Genomic DNA, 208 nt, shown 5'->3' on the forward strand with positions numbered 1-208 from the left:
AAAAATCCACTCCCGAGTGCTCCTTCTTGTCAATTTATCTCGCAAGGCGGAAAAAACAAAAACGAGGGGTGCAACACGAGGACTTCCCAGGAGGTCACCCATCATAGTACTACTCTCGCCCAAGCACGCTTAACTGCGGAGTTCTGATGGGATCCGGTGCATTAGTGCTGGTATGATCGCACCCATCAAACTAATTACTTAAAATTCA

General features: G+C 47.1%; 1 non-coding gene across 1 annotated transcript; it reads right to left on the reverse strand.

Moving 5' to 3' along the window:
• Nucleotides 1-65: 65 nt before the first annotated feature.
• LOC118345836 lies at nucleotides 66-184 on the reverse strand. Its single transcript, XR_004799294.1, has one exon. It is a non-coding gene; the product is annotated as a 5S ribosomal RNA (ribosomal RNA).
• Between the last annotated feature and the right edge of the window lie 24 nt (nucleotides 185-208).

Source organism: Juglans regia, unplaced genomic scaffold (assembly GCF_001411555.2).
Source record: "Juglans regia cultivar Chandler unplaced genomic scaffold, Walnut 2.0 Scaffold_5122, whole genome shotgun sequence".
Lineage (NCBI taxonomy): Eukaryota > Viridiplantae > Streptophyta > Magnoliopsida > Fagales > Juglandaceae > Juglans > Juglans regia.